Here is a 19,809-nt window from a genome sequence, read left to right on the forward strand (position 1 = left end):
AAGCCAGGCCTGGTGGGGGAGGGAAACGGAGGGAGGGAGCAGAGCAGAGAGCAGAGAGAGAACACAGAAAGAGAGAGAGGGGTGGGGGTCCGAATTCGGCTTTTTGAGGCAGGTGGGGATTGCAGGACCACATGGCAGGTACGTAGTCGCCAATGCCTTCTGATGATGTAAGATGCCAGCCCCTGAGGAATGAGAACAGAATCCTAACAATTATTGGCATTAGGACAAGTTGATTCACATTAATTACAACTGTATGTATTTATTGATTATCGAATCCCATCAGTTATTGAAAGGAAGGTGTTAAAATCCACAGCTCTTGTTTGTAGGTGGATATATTTCTTTCTTTAACTCTATAAGCATTTTTTCATTCACTCTGAGCTTCTGTTATTAACTATGTAAAATATATTATTGTTAGATCTTCCTTATTAATTAGACTGCCATCATGGACCAGCCCTTTACCACTGTGCTCCTTGCTGGAAGTCTACTCTGGGTTGTATTTACATCACTCTGGCTCATTGTGTTCATCATTCTGATATGTGATTGGCTTTTGCCTTTACTTTGATCTTTTAGTTTCTGCTTTACTTAAAATTTATTTTTATTTATAGGTATACTTGTGTGCTGTGGAGGGGAATGGCCATGTGAGAGTGGGTGCCTGAGGAGGTCAAAAGAGAGTATTAGATCCCTGGAGCTGGAGTTACAGGGGCTTCTGCTCGGCCCAATGTGCTTCTGGGAACCAAATTCAGGCCCTTTGCAAGAGCAGTATGACTCTAAACCAGTGAGCCATCCCATCTTATTTTCTACCTTTTAAATGGAATAAATTAATTATAATTAATATAATTACTGATATGACTGGGTATCATCTCTATCATCTTGATATTCAGTTTCAAGTTTTTTAATCTGCTGTTGTCTTTTTTCTTATCTTATCTTTTGCTTTAATTTGTTTTTTAATATTCCATTTTCACTCTTCTATTTCCTTTGCATTAAATTTTGATTATCACTTCTAGATAAATAACAAAATGCATCCTCAATTTATTACAGAATGCATCCTCAATTTATTACTGCCAACTTAAATTAAATATTTTAATAATTCATGTAAAATGTAAAACTATGGTAACAGGAAAGTCTACCAACCCTGCCTATCCTTTTGGCTGTTTTTGTTATTTAGTTTGCCTACCTACGTAATGAAATGGCATATGAATGTATCAATTTCCTTTTTGAAAATTTCACTTATTAATATCCCCCCCCCCCCCCCGTGTGTGTGTATGTGCATGCGTGTGACACGGTGCACGTGTAAATATTAGGAACCACTTATGAGAACTGGTTCCCTCCTCCCACCGTGTGAGTTCTGCAGACTGAATTCAAATCATCTGCAAAGAACCATTGCAGCAGAGCCGTTTTGCTGGTCCCTTACAGCAGAGATGTTTTGCTAGCCTCTTGCTTCCAAACTCAGGTATATATATGTGTGTGTGTGTGTGTGTGTGTGTGTGTGTGTGTGTGTGTGTACTTGATCTGATGTATTTCTATAAAATCTGGGATGCACAGATGAGTGAGAACAAATGTGCTATTTGTTTATCTGAGACTTGACATTGTCTCCAGTTGCAACTGTTCTTCATGCAGTAATGTAACTCCATTCTTTTTTAATGACAGAAAATACTCTACTTTGTATAAGTACCATTTTTTTTATCAGTTCCTCTGTTGATGGACATCTAAGTTGGTTCCATAATGTAGCTATTGTGCATAATGCTGCAATAATCATTGATGTGCCAATATCTCCATGCTGGGTTGACTTTGAGTCCTTCAGATAAATACTCAGGGCGGCTATAGCCGGGTTATATGGAACATATGATCAGCTTTTTGAGGAACTTTCACACTGATCTCCACAGTTACTGGTTCACATTCCTGTCAACAGCATGTGGCTGGAATCCCAGTGTAGTTTGAACTTGCATTTCTCTGATGCGTTAGGAGGTGGACCATTTCTTCATGTTTATTGGTCATTTGCATTTCATTCTTTGATAACTTTTCATTTCACTGGTGCACTTACTTGGTGATTGGGCTGATTTCATGGTATTTGGAGTTTTGTGTTCTTTTATGGCCTAGATATTAACCCTCTGTTAGCTGCATAGGTGTCTGTGTCTGCTCTTCGTTCAACTGTTTCCTTTGCTCGTACCCCAAGTTTTGCATTATGTTTTCAGTACATAAAGAATGTGGCAGTTTCTACTCATCTCACAAGTTTAAAAGTGTCATTCCATTGTGCTCTGGCATCCATTGTTTCTGATGAAAAGTTACCCATTATTTATATACCGGTTTCCTGTTTTGTAGCTTTAGAGATTTATATGAATTTCCTCTTCGTCTTTGTCTTTCAGTAGTTTGACTACATTGTACCTGGGTGTGCTTCTCTTTGCTTTGAAATTTCTTCAAGGCTGTGTGTTCCTCCTACCTGTCAGCTTTATTTCATCCTTACTTAGGGCAGGTCTGCTTAGGATTTGAACTGTGTCCTACATCATAGCCTTTACCGTTAGACACAGCCTCACTGTAGGCACAAGTGAACGAACATCCGTGGTGTTCACTGAGCTGCCCCTACTCTGGCTCATTTCGAATTCTAGTATTTACCCCCAGCATTACCCGTTAGCTCATAGCTTCACAATGGTTGCGCTCCAGAATGTGGGTCTTTTATACCCAGTCCACCGGTTGGTGAAGAAATTGAAGTGAGTGGCCATCCTGACCTCTGGGAAGGTCGTCCCCCTGAACAGATCTCTCTTCTTAGGTCCTGAGCTTACAAATCCTAGCTGCATCAACAGCGCACTATTTCCTCAGAATCTTAGTTCTGCAGGGTCACAACTGTCCTTGGTTCATACTTTCCTAAGTTGGGCCATGGAAGTGTCCTCAGACAAAAAGACATGCCCATGGCTTACCTGAGTTTCCCCCTTTTCAAGATCACAGGCCTGTGCTGTTATTCCTTACTTGAAAACAATTGCTTCACATATATAGTTCTATGCTTTGGCTGAAAATTGTTATCATCAGAAGCAGAAATTGACTGCCAGAAAAGGTGTTGTTTTCTTAATTTTCTGCTATAGCTACCAACAGTGGCATAACAATAGCACTCTTTTTGTGTATTGTAAAGGTATTTTAATTTTTACATTTTAAAAATCTATGAAGAATTATTTTACCAGGTTGAAACTTTCCATGATTCTTTCTTGTAACTCCCGAGTCAACCAGTTTCTTGTGTTGTTTATCACTGTCTTTATGCTTTTTCTAGTCATAAATTTTTTCTCAAACAGGATAATTAATAAGTAATTGAACTACTTATATATTGAAATAAAGAGAAGCATCGGAGACTGGGTATGAGAGTGCATGCAAGCTTTTAATGGCATCACTGAAGAGGCAGAAGTAGATGGTCTCTTGAGAGAATTATTTCTAACATTTAAGATTATAGATGATCAAATGTACAATTAAATAGATGAAGCTAATTGGCTGCAGTGCATTAAAAAATAAGATATTATATTTTGTTAATGTTCTGTCAAGATATTTAGACCCATCCTAAATCTGGAACCATCTCTAAGTTGAAGACAGCATGAGGTCCAGCCCTGCTTTGGATTTCCATTTTGTAGATAGCCAGAGAGTCTCCAAGTCTCTTCCTGTGATTCCTCACAGTAAACTTCCTCCTTGCTTAAATTAGCTGGCATAAGTTGATCTCTGTTTATTAAACCAAGAGAGATTAGCCACAATTGTAACAATCTATAGTTTAGAAGACTTTGCGAGCCAATCACAACATCTGTATCAAATCTGATACAGATCGAGAGTAGCTGAACAACTGGATGTCCAGAGAATTTACTCTGGCTTGCTTCACTTTGGATATTAATGTGTCTTTGTTAGTGCAGTGGTTCTCAGACATTAACGTTTACATCTTGACTCACCCACAAGGCCTTGACAAAATAAAAACAACAAAACAAGTGTCTTGACTCTACTGCCAGAATTCCTGATTTGATGAGGCAAGAGCTAGCTCTAAGTGAGCAACAGGAAAAGGGGGTCCTTGGTGAAAACTGCAGGTTGTCCATGTGTGCCACAGAGGGAATGGCTGGTAGAGTTAAAACAAAGTCATGGGGTTAAGATGGTCAAACCAGGAACACCAGGGCTAAGAGACAAAGTGCCTGCAGCTGGCTACGAGGCTCTAAGGAGCAAGGCCAGCGATGGCAGACTAGCTGGCTAACTTCCGGGAAACCTTTGCCCCTCAAGAGACATATACTAGGCGTGGTTGCTTTTACATATTCTAACGTCGCTAGTTACAACGGATTAAGTTATAAGTAAGGATGCTGTCCAACAGGCTTGCACCCTCTTAAGAAAGAGACCCTAGATGGGTCCCTTAGACAAGGACATAGGGAGGGACATCATGGCTACTTCTTGACAGCTGTGAGGAACACAGAATGCTTAGGATAATGAACAGCTTAGTATAATTAACAACTCTTGGAACACCTGTAAAATTGGAAGTAGCGACACTGACCAACAGCTAACAGAGAGTCAAGGTCAACAACTAAGAAAGCCAAAGACAGAGATGGGTAAAGAAGGATTCCAACCACACCTGGCCAGGGGAGCACCATGTAAACAGGGCATTGCAGGGAACCATGGAGTTGGCTTGGACTAGCTACCCTGAGAGGAATACATCATAGGATTTTCAGGTTAGAGTCCATGGCTCCTGAGGCATAATCTCCAGCTTCTGAGAGACCAATGTGCTCCCTCAGGCAGTGAAGTATCCAGGCTGCTTTATGTTCCTCTGTAGTAGTCAAAGAAGAATGGAGGCTTGACAGGATGATTGGCCTTAGACATGAATCTTGTGTACCCTGTGACTTGCCAACTTCCCTGTGTCCTGGCAACTACAGCTGTATTAATCCTGGCAACTGCCATTATGTTCTGTTTTTGATAAAGTCTGATTGCTCTCAATAAAATTGTCACAACCTCAGTCTTGCTGTGGCCCCTCCACCCCACGCCTGGTTTCATTCCTCATGGCCCTATTAGGTGACCTTGACCCAGTAAGTAAGCCTGGATGATTACAGGACATAATCCTCTCTCTGGACCAGGAGAGCATTCAATGAATGTTGGGTCCTCTAATTAGCCAAATATCATCTTGGTCTTTAACCATTGCTTCATAAAATCTTCAGACACAAGTTTGGTCCAGAAATCCACTGTGGCTCTCTCTCTCACTAACACTGGGGGTTTTACTTTCTCTCCTTACTAAATCTTTATAATTAGGGAATCCCCACTTCACGTCTCACCATTTTGTAAATCTCCTAATAAAGTTTACCTTCTCCTCACTCACTCAGTGAGTTATCACTTACAAGTGTCTGAGTCATTCGTGTTCATCAGTGTCCCAGTGAAGCTATTGTTCCAGGTTGATCCCAGGCAAGCGTCCTGGATCACGGTGAGTCAACAAAGGTCCCATCATTATAAACAAACAAACAAAAAAAAACCTGCAGCAATAGATTGAAGAGGAACCCTAAAATTTGCATTTCCTACAAGTGTTTGGACGGAGCAGATGCTGCCTAAGTTGAAGATGGGTGAGTGGCCCTTTTAGGGCCGCCCATGTGTTTGCAAAGCCAGTCTGTGCAAATGCTTGTCTGTGTTTATGCAGCTATCTTTAGGGAGTCATCAGCTCTGTGATAACTCATTACGTCACAAAATCCTGTCATCCAGATTCCCAGGGCTAGATGGAAGCTGTTATCCAGGAGCAAGGAGGTCATCAAGGACTCACTACATTAACAATGATGGGGATTCTTCTAGAAGGAATGGCACAAGGCTATTTGAGCACTTCCATTACTAACCAGGCTGTGAACGAGCAGCCGTAAGTATGTGATTGGGGTCTAGCATTATTTCTTTAGTGACCCACGCTGAGGAGAGCTCATGATGGCAGACCACAGATGTTCCTAGTATGGAGTTGGTCATTATCACCAGCAGTAAATTTCTAACTCAGATAAAATGAAATTTCATAACTCAAGGGTGGACCACTTTTTTATTAGTTGCAAAACTAAAAAAGAAGCGCTCATGATTGCCTTGCCTCGAAATAGCCCCCGTTTCATCAAAATGTGAAAGTAGCACATGAATTCCCTTTGTGTAGTCACAACTCCGGGAATTGAGGACACATCTTGGCATTTCTTCACTCAACCAATGTCTATGGAAAATAACAAAGGTTAGCACTTTGCTCTGGGGGTAAGAGGTCAAAGATGTTCAGGATACAGTGGCTTCACGTAGAAAATCACACTATTGAATGGAGAGGATACGTCTGCAGGAATTCCCGTGATATGGCAAAACAAACAGACAAAGTAACCCCACACAAGGGCCTCAGCAATCTATGAGTGGAGCCATTTTCTGTCAGCAAAGTTTCTGCTAACATATTGGCAGGATTTGGAAAGAGACTTTGGGTTTTGAGAGGCATGAGTGAGAAGAAAAGCATTATAAGGATTCAGAGTTCATTCTGAGCTTTCTGGGTGAACAAGGTGAGGCAGTGCCTTGAACACATACATTCTAGGCAGAGAAAATAGGCTTTACTATGCAGGCCTGGCTCATGTGAGGTCTCACTGTACAGCATCTGCAGGCTGGAGGCCCAGGAAAGTCAGTGGTGTGAACTCGGGGAAACAGCAGCCTATGATGTGACCCAACCCAAGGCAGCAGAAGGTTGAGAGACTCTCTCACGCCAAGAAGTCAGACTTCTCCACTTTGTTATTCTATGTAGGCCTTTCACAAGACGGATGAGGATCACCCACATGGAAAGGGCCATCTGCTTTATGTAGTCCACCAATCCAAATGCTAATCTCATCCAGAAACACCCTCACAGACATGCCCAGGAATACTTCATTAGTATCATATTGACAAAATTAATGCCCCAAGTTGTATACTACTTGTGTCCAAGTAAGTGGTTTGGTTCTCATGCCAGAACCACGTGAAAGAGTAAAGAGCATGGGGTAGAGATGGACCAAGAGGACTGTGAATGGCGGATTTGCCAGATCAAGGGCTGAGAACTTACTCCATGCTCTACAGGTACATTGTAGTTTTTAAGTAAAGGAAGAATCTGACCTTGATATTTACCTTGTGACAGCTGTGCATTAACCATTCATGACAGAAAGGCAGAGGAAACTATATGGAGACCACTCAAGAGGTGATAGTCTGTGCGCAAAGGTACAAGATGGAACCAGTGAGACACCATGGGGACCACAACACAGTCTAGAGAAAGAAAGGAAGGGCCAACTGTCACTGATTGTGTCGAGTTCACAGGAGAGGAGAAGCTTTTACAAGGATGTTGGTGTCACTCACCAAAGCAGGACAGTCCGGAAGAGAGCTACATTTCAACTAATCTAAACATAGACAATGTGGGCTTAAGCTTCTAGCAATAGAACAGGTAGAATCCTTGATGGCAACTGGAGACGTCAGATTGAGGAGCTGAGTCATAAGGGCAGATGTGGGATCACAGAGACAGGCTGCTCTAATTTCTCCAGGCCTCAAAGGAGTGCTGTGTCCTGATGGAGAGTTCACACTGGCTACTCAGGACTCAGTTCACCTGGACATGCTCTCCATGTGGCAAGCATTGGCTCATCGCACTCCTACACAGAAGAAGCAAGTGACATCTTTGTGTGTTTCTCATAGGCCATTGGCCAAAGTAAGTTGCATGATCCTTTCTTCTAAGCTCAGGCAAACGCAGATGCAGGAGAATAATTCTACAACAGCTCAGAGCAAAAGAACAGCCACGGGGCCACCGGGATAGCTCAGTCAATGGGTAAAGACACTTGCCACCAAATCTGAAGACCTCCGTTCCACCCTCAGACCCTGCATGACAGAGCAAGGGCGCCAACTCCCACAACTGTCCTCAGACTTTCATGCACGCGCGCACACACACACGTATATGGACATCCATACGTGGAGTGAACCATGTACTAGCAACCAGCATATCACCCCTGAAAATGCAGAGCTCAGCGTAGAGAGGAGCAGTCAAGCTCCACTTAGAGAGGACAGAGAGGGATGAGCAAAGCCCTGAGGCTGGAACCTCAAGGGACACTCCTATGGGACAGGGAGAACACATACTTGAGAACACGGGCAAAAACAAACAGAAATGCAGCAGGCTCTGGCCAATCTCAAGAAGGCTGTCGGTGCCCCAGGCTGGAGCCGACTCCCAGAGTCTGTGGCTGAGAAAGGCCGGAGAGTCTGACCTTGAAGGAGAAGCATAACCTTCAGGAGTGCTGTTTCGGAGCCAGTGCAACTGGTTCCACACCAAGCCGGGCTGAGGAGGGAGATACAACGTCAACGTTGACCGCTGGGCTGTGGGGAAAGAACAGACAGGATGGTTGCTCGAGGTGACAGGTAGATGTAAGCTGCTTTATTAAATCAAGCCTGATGCCTGCTCTCCTCTCTCTGCTCAGTGATTATGTGCTGTGCTAGTCCCCTGCCAAGCAGCGCTGTAGGAGCTGGGGAAAGAGAGAGAGACAGGCTCCCTGTTCCCATGAGGCTTATCTTCCAGTGGAGGCAGATGTATAATAAACAAGTGAGCAAAGAAATGAACGAGTGGTAGATAATTTCTAATTATACCTAGTTCCGATAAAACGGAGCAAATTATATTTAGTTCTTCCCTTCTGAGGAGAAGTGACCAGAAGGGCAGGGAGTGTGGGCTGAAGGGTGGACCCAGGCTGGGCGACGCAAACTAGCTCCAACCTGTAAGACAGGCAAGCCAGGCAGATACAGGACTGGAGTGTCTTGTGCCAAGATCAAGTTCTCAGAGGAAAAGGGATTGAAGGGAGGATTTTGTTTTGTTTGTTTCTCTTGTAGGGTGGTGGTGGAGTGTGTGTGTGTGTGTGTGTGTGTGTGTGTGTGTGTGTGTGTGTGTGTGTGTGTGTGTGTATTGTGTGGTGTATGTATGTGCATGTGGGGACTTGTGTGCACGTGTGCATGAATGCACGGAGAGGTAAGTGTCAGGTGTCTTCCTCAGTCACTCTTCACCTGACTTTTTGAGACAGGGTCTCTCTCTGACCCTGGACCTCCCCGATTCAGCTGGGCTAGTTGGCTAGTGAGCTCCAAGGATCGATCTCTGCCTCCCCAGTGGTGGGGTTACAAGTGTGCCCTACCACACCCAACTCCTTACCTGGGTGCTAAGGATCCAAACTCAAGTCCTCACAGTGCACAGCAAGGACTTTACCACCAAGCCTTTTCCCAGCCTCTGCTTTGTGTTGTTATTTTGAGACATGGTCTCATTTATCTCAGGATGAGAAGGACATTAGATTCCTGAGTCTTCCTGCCTCTACCCAGGGGGTGTTGAGGTTCCAAGTGTGGGCCACCATGCCTGTTTGTAAAAAGGCAATTCAAAATACCTGCGTGTTTTTGTGTGCACCTCTATGATACATTAGCATTCTAGAAAGTAAGTGAAAGTTCTAGAAAGCAATTATGTATGAGTGTGAAGGATCCACTGGTTTAGAAGCGCTTCTCTAGCTAACACTGCTATTGAGATCTTTGGTTGTTTGGGAAAGATGGCTGCAAAGTAACACCTGTTAGGTTTCAAACCCTGAACAAATGGCTGAGATGTCTATTTAACACATCAAAACAGACCCTACTGCCAGCTTCTCCTAGCATCCCTCAGTCTCTACCTGTTACAGGGCCTTCCTCACTGGCATACCCGGGGCGGGGAGGGGTGGGGATGGGCTACTCTTCCCTAGATAATCCAGACATTTTGGTTATCTCCCTCTTTCCTAGCTACTGCACCTGGCTCCCCTCTCTCCCGTCTCCCTCCCCTCCCCCACATGGCACAACCCAGTCTGGTCATGTCCACTCTGGACTCTCCCAGATGTCCCTGCCTCTGACTATGCTCTCCCCCATATCTGCAATAAACCTTCTCCTCCACCATACCTAGGAGCAGTCATGTTCCTTTTGTGTTTCTTTTCTTTTTTATTTCTTTTTTCATTCAACAACCTGCTGGGGAACCATCTTATCCCAAGGCTTTGGACTGTGCCAAATGCCTCCTCTAGGCTTGGGAACCAGCCATATTAGCTTAGCGTGCAATGCCTTCTGTACTCAGCTGCTCTCTAGTTTCTAGTTTGCAGAATTGTTGATTTTCTCAAAGAACCAGCTCCATTTCATTAATTCTTTGTATTGTTCTCTTTGTTTCTATTTTACTGACTTCAGCTCTCAGTTTGATTATTTCCTGCCATCTACTCCTCTTGGGTGTGCTTCTTGTTATTCTAGAGCTTTCAGGTGTACTGTTGAGTTACTACTACAAGATCTCACCTTTTTTTTTTAATGTAAGCACTTAGTTTGGGTATGTCATGTATTCATTTTCATTGAATTCTAGAAAGTCTTTAGTTTCTTTATTTCTGTCTTGACCCAGTTTTCATCCAGTAGAGAGTTACTCAGTTTCCATGAGTTTGTAAGCTTTCTATTGTTTCTGTTGTTGAAATCCAGTTTTACTCTCTAGTGGTCTGACAGGATACAGAGGGTTATTTTAATTTTCTTGTATCTGTTGAGACTGACTTTGTGACTATGTGGTAAATTTTGGAGAAAGTTGTTAGAGGTGCTAAGAAGAAGGTATATTCTTCTGTGCTTGATTAAAATGTTGTGTAAATATCTGCTAGGTCCATTTGGTCCATAATGTCCTTTAGCTCCAGCATTTCTGTTTCGTTTTTGATGAGAGTGGGGTGTTGAAGTCCCCACTAGTTTGAGGATCAATGAATGAGTTAAGCTTTAATAATATTTTCCTTACAAATATGGATGCGCTTATGTTTGGAGTATAGATGTTAAGAATTAAAAGATCATGTTGGTGGGTTTTTCTTTTGATAAATATGAAGTATCCTTCTCTGTCTCTTTTGATTAATTTTGGCTTAAAGTCTATTTTGTTAGATATTAGGGTGGCTACACCAGCTTGTTTCTTAGGTCCATTTGCTTGGAAAATCTTTTTCCAATCCTTTAATCTGAGGTAATGTCTATTGTTGATGCTGAGGTGTGTTTCTTGTTTGCAGCAGAAGGATGGATCCTGTTTTCACATCCATTCTGTTAGTCTGTGTCTTTTTATTGGGGAATTGAGTGACTCCGTTGACATGAGAGGTGTCAATGATTATTAATTCCTGGTTTGTTGTTGTTGTTGTTGGTGGTGGTGGTGGTGGTGTGTGTGTGTGTGTGTGTGTGTGTGTGTGTGTGTGTGTGTGCTTTTCTTCTTTCAATTTTGCTGATGTGAAATTACTTCCTGTGTTTTCATGGTTGTAGTTAACCTCCTCAGGCTAGAATTTTCCTTCTAGTACCTTCTGTATGATTGGATTTGTGGATATAGTTTAAATTTGACTTTCTTATGGAATATCTTGTTTTCTCTGTCTATGGTGATTTAAGTTTTTCTGGGTGTAGTAGTCTAGGCTGGCATCTATGGTTACTTAGAGTCTGTAGGACATCTGTCCAGGCCCTTTTGGCTTTTAGAGTCTCCATTGAGAAGTCGGGTGTAATAGGTCTAATTCTAATAGGTCTATCTTTATATGTTACTTGATCTTATTACCTTGCAGCTTTTAGTATCTTCTTTGTTCTGCATGTTTAGTGTTTTAATTATTCTGTAGGGAGGAGGAGACTTTTTTATCTGGTCCAATCTATTTGGTGTTCTATTAGCCTCTTGTACCTTTATAGGTGTGTCCTTGTTTAGGTTAGGAAATTTTTCCTTTATTGTTTGTTAAATCTATTTCCTGGGTCTTTGAGCTCGGATTCTTCTCCTGCTTCTATTCTTATTATTCTTAGGTTTGGTCTTTTCACATGTCTTGAATTTCCTGGATGTTTCATGTCAGGAATTTTTTTAAATTAACATTTTCTTTGGCTGATGTGTCTATTTCTTCTTATCATATCTTCAATAGATTTTCTCTTCTTCCATCTCTTGTATTCTGTTGGTGATGCTTGCCTCTGCAGTTCCTGTTCCCCTGCTTACATTTTCCATTTCCAGTATTCCCTTACTTTGTGTTTTCCTTATTGTTTCTATTTCCATTTTCAGGTCTTGAACAGTTTTATAAGTTTCCTTCAATTGTTTGTCTTGGCTTTCTTTAAGGGATTTATTCTTTTCCTCCTTTTTCTTTCATTTTTCTTTATTGAGAAATTTTCTACTCACTCTACATACCACCCACAGATCCCTCCTCCTCCCTTCTCCCACCCTCCAGCCCTTCCTCCCAAGCCACCCCACATCGCCACATCCTCCAAATCAAGGTCTCCCATGGGGAGTCAGCAGAGCCCTGCAAACTGAGCCTAGGCAGGTTCAAGCCCCTCCTCACTGCACCAAGGCTGCACAAGGTGTCACACCACAGGCACTGGGCTCCCAAAAGTCTGCCCATGCACCAGGGATGGATCCTGATCCCCCTGCCTGGATGCCCCCCAAAAAGTTTGAGCCAAACAACTGTCATCCATAACCAGAGGGCCTAGTCCAGTCCCATGGGGACTCCACAGCCACCAGTCCACAGTTCACGGGCTTCCACTAGTGTGGCCAGTCATCTCTGCACATCCTCCCATCATGATCTCAACATCCCCCGCCTGCAGAATCTCCCTCTCTCTCTCATTGATTGGATTCCCAGAGCACAGCCTGGTGCCTGGCTGTGGATCTCTGTATCTGCCTCCATCAGTCACTGGACAAAGGCTCCATGATGACAGTTGGGTTATTTGCTAGGCTGGTCACTAGAGTAGACCAGTCCAGGCACCCTCTGGACCACTGCCAGCACTCCAAGATGGGGTCAAACTTGTGGATTCCTGAGAGCCTCCCTGGCACCCTGCCTCTTCCTATTCCCATGATGTCCTCATCTAATATGGTATCTCCCTCCCTGCCCTCCCACTCTGTCCCTGTTCCAGCTTGACCCTCCCATTTCCCTATGTTCTCATCCCCCACTCCTCGCCCTCCACCACCCCACCCCCCACTCCCAGTCCATTCATGTAGATATCATCCACTTCCCTCCTAGAGTCTTTCCCTGTTAGCTAGCCTCTCTGGAGCTGTGGGTTGCAGTCTGGCCATCCCTTCCCTCACATCTAGGATTCACTTATGTTTTCCTCTATTTTTTTTAATGGTCTTTTCCTTGGTTTCTTTAAGGACCTCTATCATCTTCATAAAGTTGGTTTTAAGGTCTTTTTCTTCATCTGTGTTGGGATATGTAGGGCCTGCTGTAGTAGGGTAGCTTGGGCTCTGGAGGTGCTGTACTGCCTTGGCTGTTGTTGATTGTGGTTTTAGACTGGTCAAGGGTTGGGGTGATTACAGGTCTAGGTGCCAGTTTCTGAGTTTGTCTTTGTTGGATGGATGTTTTGTTCCTTGGTTTCTGTTTCCTCTCTGGTCTTCTGGATGGTGTGACCTGTGGATGATGTCCCCATGCCAGGAGGGGAGGGGGAACTGAGGATAAGGAGGGAAGGCTCCAAAAAAGTGGGGGAGGTCTGTGGGTGGGTGGCCTCCCTGGAGTTCTGGCAGCAGGAGTGGCCTCTGGGCAGTTGAGGGCTGGGACACTGTGACCTAGGAGGGAGGGGTCTAGGGATAGTGTGGAGTTCAGGAGGTCCTGGGGCAGGTGACCTACCTGAAGCACTGCGTTTTTAAAATAGAAGCAGAAACATATCTTTATGGAGTTTTATACACACCCCCAATCACCTTAGGAGATCGAAGCAAGCATCATGGTCTGAACTAAGCTGTCACTAGGAAAAGCAAATAGAGTTGAATTTTCGGGTATGAAAGTGTGATGGGAAAATCACCGAAAGGTTGATTTGTGTTGGCTCTTCTCAGTTTATTCCTCGCATTTGTCTACTTTCTCCACCGCCGTTCTCCTGCTCTAGTTTGTGCTTTCTCTTGTGATAAACGTCACAACCCAAAGCATCCTGGGGAGGGAGAGTTTGCTTGGCTGACACTTCCGGGTCACAACCAATCACTGAATGACAATGCCAGGGTGGGAGAACAACCAAGAACTGAAGCAGAAACCACAGAGAAATCCTGCTTTGTGTCTCGCTCCCAAGCTCACATTCAGCTAGCTTTATTATACACCAGGCCCACCTAGCCACTACCCATAGTGGGCAGGGCCCTCCCACCTTAACTATCAATCAAGAAAACACCCTCACAGACATGTCCACTGGCCAGTCTGATCAAGCAACTCCCATTTGAGACCTCCTCAGGCAACTCTAGGGCTAACTGTGCCTGAGAGGGAGGAAGTGTGTCTAAACATGAGGTGGCCGATGTTTCTTCTTCAGCAATTGTTAGAAACATCAGGCTTTCTTTCCGGCCAGTCCTGAGATATGTTCCTGACTGATTGTAAATATTACTCCCAGGCCTTGTTTTTCTCCTGTAGTTGCAGAAGTCTCAGCTCTGACATTCAGAGCCCAGGCTGGGAGAATTAAGTCTGGGTAAACCCCAGACCATGGGGCAGGTGGCCTTCCCTGAATACACACAGCACATGGAGGTGGGAGCCTCTTCAAGGATACTGTGTGGAACAGGAGCTCCATTGTAAGAAGAGTGTTAGGATGTATTGTTCTAGTGTGAAAAACTTAAAATAATTTACTCCCCATATCTTTTTTTAAGGATTTATTTATTCATTTTATGTGTATGCATGCTCTGTTGACTTTATGCTAGAGGAGCACACCAGATCTCATTATAGATGGTTGTGAGCCACCATGTGGTTGCTGGGAATTGAACTCAGGGCCTCTGGAAGAGCAGTCAGTGCTCTTAACCTCTGAGTCATCTCTCCAGCCCAAGCATTTGTCTGTTTGTTTATTTTTTGAGACAGGGTTTCTCTGTGTAGCCCTGGTTGTCTTGGCACTCACTCTGTAGACCAGGCTGGCCTCAAACTCACAGAGATTCACCTGCCTCTGCCTCTGAGTGCTGGTATTAAAGGCATGTGCCACCCCCATGCCTCCACCCATGTCCCCCACCCTCCACCCCCCACCCCCCATGAATGATGACCTGGGCTCCCATAGCACAGGGAGCACTTACTGATGGGCCTTGCCTTGTGTGCTAATTCAGGGAGTGCAAGCTACATAGCAACTCTGTTTGGTTCCTGTTGAAACGGAAAGGAAATGAATTTGAGAGGTAGAGTGATGCGGTCAGAGCAACTTCTAAAAGGAAAAGATCGAGCCACTCATGTGTGGACCTGCGAAACATTCCTAGTTGGGATCACTGGAACTTTTTCTGCATGGAAAGAATCCCCACAAGTCGCCAAGTGAGAACAGAGGAGAGTTGACCGCTGACCTCAGGAGCCTGGGTGGGCTGGTAACTTCCAGGCATAGCTTCCTAAGGCAGCCAGAGACATCACTGAGAAACCAGGAAGGAGGGCCTGTTGAGGAGAAAGTTACACTAGAGTCTTGGCTCACATCACACACAAATACAAGCTCCAGTTGGGTTGAGATTGACCTGTAAAGACAACTCATCTAACAGAACATCTCTGGATTTCTGTGATGAGAAAACCCTTTTGAAGACAGAACACCCAAAGGTATAAAGAAAAGTGACTGACAAGCCACAGGAATTTCAAAAATTCTTCTAATAAAGACATAGTCACTGGGTGGAGAATATTCCCATGCCACTTGGGGATCAATGAGGAATGTGCGGTTGAAAAGTCAATTTCAAAGCTAAATGACAGAAACAAAGTTTACAGAGGACAAGTGGTCAATACTCATGTTAAGAAATGCTAATCCTGACAAGTGCTACAGAAGAAAATCCATTCTTCTATTAGCAGTCAGAGAAATGCTAAGATAATCTGTCTTAAATGCTGGTGAAGGTTTTGTGAAAGTTTCTTTACAGGCTGCCAAAAAGGGTGCTAACGGCCGACCTCTTTCGGGAGGCTGATGATGGAACATGGAACACAGTGGTCGATGCCCTTCCCCTTTGGTCCAGAAGTCCATTTGAGTTGTCTCTGACTTGCCGATGACTTGAAGATCATCACACGTTTCCGACTTGTGTACGCAGCCATTTCTAGGGGAGACGGTTTCACTGTGGGCTTCCTGGGGTTCTGGTTCTTGCAATCTTTCCATCCCTTCTCCCTTGATGTCCATGAGCCACAGACGCAGGAGCTGTGGTTTGATGTATCCAGTGGGGCTGGACTCCCCACATCTTTGTATTGTGTCCAGTTGTGGTTTTCTGTGATGGTCTCCATTTGCTGTAGAGAGTTTCTTGGATGAGGGGTGGCAGTCACACTTCTCTGTGGGTACAAGGATAAGATTCAGAATATAGTGAGGAATCATGCTGCCCTAGGCAGTATGGTGGTAGATCCCTATTGGTGGTAGATCCCTATTGGTGGTAGATTCCTTTCTGAGGTCCGTGACCTCACTAGCCCCAGGAAGTTGGCTAGTTTTCTAGCACCAGATGTGACTTCCTTCCTGTTGAGTGAGCCTTAAGTCCAATTAGACAGCTGTTGGATCCCACCAGCATGGGAATGCCGCTTTTGAACCTTCACAGATATTCGGCCATGCTGGTCATTGCTGTAGTCCATAGGTGTCCCAGCTGGGTAGGGCTTGATTGTTTCCCCCCCTTGGCAGACTGCATAGGGTTTTCTGGTCCCATAGAAACTAGACAGCAGGGAGGATCCAGGAGATCCAGCTTGATTCATCTGGGACCTGTGACCTAACCAGGAGGAGAGAAAATTCCATGGGGTCTCACTCCTCAACAAAGAACTATAGGTAACTCTTGACGAGTGAGGGAGGGAGAATTGGCCTCTTCCAGGGATGAGTTCCCTTGTTGGTTATCCGACACAAAGTGGTCAGTCCTGAAACCACATCCATACAAACAACGAAATCGGATTCAGCAGCTTGTATTTATATATTTGTGCATATATCTATATCTATATCTATATCTATATCTATATCTATATCTATATCTATATCTATATATGTATGTACATGCAACAATAATAATCAAAGAAGAAGAGCCTATCAATTTGAGAGGGTATGGAGAGAGGGTACCTAGGAGGGCCTGGAGGGAGGAAAGGCAAGAGAGTAAATGGAGGGACTATTTTACTTTAAAATGTATTTTAAAACACATTAAAGAGATACATGGTTATAAAAGATTTAACTGCATATCCACATAGGTCAAAAACACCTCTTAGAGTAGTATGAAATATCACGTCATATGTGACAGTCATATAAATGCATGGATACAAATATATCCATAAAGTACAAGGATGAAATGGAAGGGTATGATTCTCACTAAACCCAGAGCTCATGGACTCAGCTGGATGGGCCCGGAAGCCCTGAGGGCTCTTCTCCTGACTACCCATGGCTGGGATTGCAGGCACTGCAGGATCTAGCTTTTAGGTGGGTGCTGTGAATCCGAACTCAGGTCCTAATGTTGGTGCAGCAAGCCCTCGCCAGCGGGGCCATCTCCCCAGCCTGTTCCCACAATTCATATGTACACACATATGTTAAATTGTCTTTAGACAACTTACACTGTTGAACACTATAGAACTAGTTTAGACTGTATTGTTTAGGGAACAATGGAAAAATGTCTGCGTGGGTGCAGTATGCAGGAAGTCTCCTGAGGAATCTCAGTTGGATTCAGGGACATGGTGGTTCTTGGTTTAAATCACAGTACTCAGGAGTCAGAGTCCCGTGGATCTGAATGAGTTTGAGACCATCCTGGTCTATATAGTGAGTTCCAGGCCAGCTAGGGTGCATAACAAGACCCTGTCTCAAAATAAAATTAGAAAAAGAAGAAGATTCTGCGGATGTGGCCTCCAGGATCTAGAGAGCCTCTACAGAGAGCCTAGGGCCTGCATGGACACAGCAAGGGCTGTGTGAGACACAGTGAGAAGGCCACACAGAGAGGCCTTAAAAGAAGCCAATTCTGCTAGCATCTTGGTTTGGACTTCCAGCTTCCAGGACTATAAGAAAATAATTTCCTTTTTCTTAAGCCAAGGACCCCCACCCCACCCCTGCCACCATGACGCCTTGTTCCAACAGCAGAGTTGATGAACACGCTGCTCACAGGCCTTCCTGAGGGCCATTCCCTTACCATTTGACCTCCTTGAGCTCTTCCGTGACTTACATCTCCAGTAGTCAGTACGGATGGCAAATGTTGTAACTCCCCCTTGGGTTCAGGCACGTAGGTCTCAATACCCAAAGAGAGTTCAGTGTGCCTCTTAGTTGCTTTCCAGGTTGCTGGGACCAATGCCTGGTCAAACCAAATAAGGAGGAAGGGTCTGCAGTCCGTCACGAGCAGGAACCTGGGCCAGCCGTTCACATTGCACCTGCAATCAAGAGGCAGAAAGCATGCTGGTGCTCAGCTTCTCACACAGTTCAGGGCCCAGGCCTAGGGGATGGTGCTGCCCACTTTTCGGTGGATCTTCCCACATAAACTAACCTAATCCACAAAATCCCTCATTGGCATGCCCAGAGGCTAGCCTTAGGTTTGCCTGGAGGTTTCTCTCATGGTTGATTGACACAAACTGTCCAGGGCCTTCTGAACCCAGAGCCCCTGGAAGCTGGTAATGAAGATGATGGAAGTAAATGGAGGGCGTGATCCTGCAGCTTCTTGGGGCCAATCCACTGCTTCAGAGACTGGAAAAGAGGATCACGTAGACATCCTAGCTCACCTATGAGGATACTGGACTGAAGTTTGTTCCTACTTGAAATTCACACTTAGTTCTGTAGGACCGGAAATGGGAAGGGTGGAAGACACCATTAGCATCATGTATCATCTACACCCTTCCCATCACCTTTCTGTGAGTGCAGATCCTTGGATTTCTGGGGGTTACTGTTCCTTCCTTCCCTGCGTGTCCATCATTCCCTTCTACTAGCATGTCCCTTCCTCTTCAAGTTCTACAGTCCCCCACCTTTCCTGCAAACAGGCAGACTCCTCTTTGTCAGAAGTGCTTGGGACCAGCAATCGTTCAGATATTGTTTTTAACTTTGGAATGGGTGCCTATATAAAATGAGATATGCTGGACATAGGACCTCAATCTAAAGATGAAATGTATTTATATATGCATAAAGCCTAAAGATTAACGAATATTGTATCTTTAGAGCATCTACATTTGACTGCAGCCTGGCACACGTGGTCACATATGGATTTTCCTACTTGGGGCATAGGGTCAGTGAGAAAAATAACTGGAGTTTGGAAGATTTGGGGTTTCATGTTTTTGAATGAAGGGTTAAAGCTACAGAGAGCCCTGGATGTGGAGTCACTCATCCTTCTGGGTTCGGTGGTCACTGCTGTAGATGAGATTGAATGAAGGACTTTACAGCCTGAGCTCTGGAGGTGGAAGACAAGGTGCTGTGCTGAGCAGAGGGTGGAGAGACAACCTCACTGCAGGACATTGACCTGGGGATAGCTGCATGCATTGACCTGGGGATGGCTTCATACATTGACCTGGGGATGGCTGCAGGACATTGACCTGGGGATGGCTGCATACATTGACCTGGGGATGGTTGCATGCATTGACCTGGGGATGACTGCTTACATTGACCTGGGGATGGCTGCAGGACATTGACCTGGGGATGGCTTCATACATTGACCTGGGGATGGCTGCAGGACATTGACCTGGGGATGGCTGCATACATTGACCTGGGGATGGCTACATTCATTGACCTGGGGATGGCTGCATACATTGACCTGGGGATGGCTGCATACATTGACCTGAGGATGGCTGCAGGACATTGACCTGTGCGTGGATGCATATATTGACCTGGGGATGGCTGCATGCATTGACCTGGGGATGGCTACATGGTAGCTGGTGGTGGCTCTTTGTGTGACTCCCACAATGCTGGGGCATGGGGAGGTGCCAGTGAGTGATCTATACCACCTCCATCAGCTGTTAAACACCAGCCACACCACAGAGTTCACACACACACACACACACACACACACACACACACACACAC

General features: G+C 44.8%; 1 protein-coding gene across 1 annotated transcript in view; it reads left to right on the forward strand.

The window, feature by feature from the left end:
* Window positions 1-1,337: 1,337 nt before the first annotated feature.
* Dcstamp (dendrocyte expressed seven transmembrane protein) overlaps window positions 1,338-19,809 on the forward strand; it is a 54,122-nt gene continuing 35,650 nt past the window's right edge. The window contains exon 1 of the mRNA XM_052747718.1: window positions 1,338-1,450. The gene's annotated coding sequence lies outside the window, so the exon portion shown is untranslated. The remainder of the gene's footprint in view (window positions 1,451-19,809) is intronic.

Source organism: Peromyscus californicus, unplaced genomic scaffold (assembly GCF_007827085.1).
Source record: "Peromyscus californicus insignis strain IS unplaced genomic scaffold, ASM782708v3 Scaffold_20__1_contigs__length_68692818, whole genome shotgun sequence".
In the NCBI taxonomy this organism is placed as follows: domain Eukaryota; kingdom Metazoa; phylum Chordata; class Mammalia; order Rodentia; family Cricetidae; genus Peromyscus; species Peromyscus californicus.